This window comes from Marmota flaviventris, chromosome 7 (genome assembly GCF_047511675.1).
Source record: "Marmota flaviventris isolate mMarFla1 chromosome 7, mMarFla1.hap1, whole genome shotgun sequence".
In the NCBI taxonomy this organism is placed as follows: domain Eukaryota; kingdom Metazoa; phylum Chordata; class Mammalia; order Rodentia; family Sciuridae; genus Marmota; species Marmota flaviventris.
Genome location: NC_092504.1, coordinates 53,435,193 through 53,436,499, shown reverse-complemented (window position 1 = coordinate 53,436,499; position 1,307 = coordinate 53,435,193). Strand labels below are relative to the sequence as shown.

At 33.8% G+C, this 1,307-nt stretch overlaps 1 pseudogene; it reads left to right on the top strand.

The window, feature by feature from the left end:
- The first annotated feature begins 266 nt into the window (after positions 1–266).
- LOC114102089 (small ribosomal subunit protein eS25-like) lies at positions 267–699 on the top strand (annotated as a pseudogene).
- The last annotated feature ends 608 nt before the right edge of the window (positions 700–1,307 follow it).

Sequence of the window (1,307 nt, the reverse complement as noted above, 5' to 3'; positions counted from 1 at the left end):
ATATATGATACATGATTTGAAAAACTCCCTCTGAAAACAAACTTGAAGGGGTTTAAATTAAAGAGAAAGTTTAGAAGTTTAATTTTATAAGTGAATTACATTCCTCAGAAAAATATTTTTGGTATTTCCTTTTGCAAGAGATTTGAGAAATAGGGTTTTGGATCTCAGTGAAAATATGAGCAATAGTTCAAACTTCATGTGCATAGAGAAATAGATAATGCAGTACCATATTTTTAGAATAGTAGATTTGCCTTTTTGTGTAACATTGTGGTGAGGCTCCAGTAGCAGCCACTGCTCTCTGTACTTCACGATGCTTCCTAAGGACAAGGAAAAAAAAAAAAAAAGATGAGGGAAAATTGGCCCCAAAAGACAGACCCAGTGACCAAATCTGGGGCTAAGCCAAAAAGAAGTGGTTCAAAGGCAAAGTCGGAACAAGCTCATCAACTAGTCTTTTTGACAAAGCTACTTCTGTCAAACTTGGTAAGGAAGGTCCCAAATGCCAGCTGTTGTCTCTGAGAGACTGAAGCCCTTCAGGAGCTCCTCAGTAAAGGACTTCTCAAACTGGTCTCAAAGCACAGAGCTCAAGAAATTTATACTAGAAATACCAAGGATGGAGATGCCCCAGCTGCTGGTGAAAATGCAATGAACAGGTCCAACCAATTGCACATTTGTATAAATAAAACTTTATTAAATCAATAAATAAAACAGTAGCTTTTTTTTCCAAAAGTAACTGATAGTGAGTTTTGGTATTCTTGACTATGTATTAACCATGGCTTTAGAGGTTAAGAAGTTGTGATTTTAATGTTTATTAATTGTACAAGAGTTTAGGAGAACAGTAGAATGAATTGGGCATAACTTTCCTATGTTCATATATGAATCCATGACCAGTGTAACTCCATATCACGTACAACTACAAGAATGGAAAGTTCTACTCCATGTGTGTATAATATGTCCAAATACATTCTACTGTCATGTATATCTAAAATGAGCAAATACAAAAATTTATAAAGAGAATCCAGGAGGTTTCTCTTCAGTATCTTTTATCTCCTCCCATAGTACACACTAAAGTTTTCTCTGTATGATAATCTTTCAATTAATGTTGTTGAATGGATATTTTATTTTTGCATCATGCTTTATATTATAGTCATGTGCCACATAATAACATTTCAGTCAATGACAGATTACAATCTAAGACGATGCATTCATAAGATTATAATAGAATTTAAAAATTCCTATCATCTTGTTTTATTGCACCATTCACAATGTTGAAGTGCAATGCATTTGTGGTGATGCTGGTAAAAAAAAAA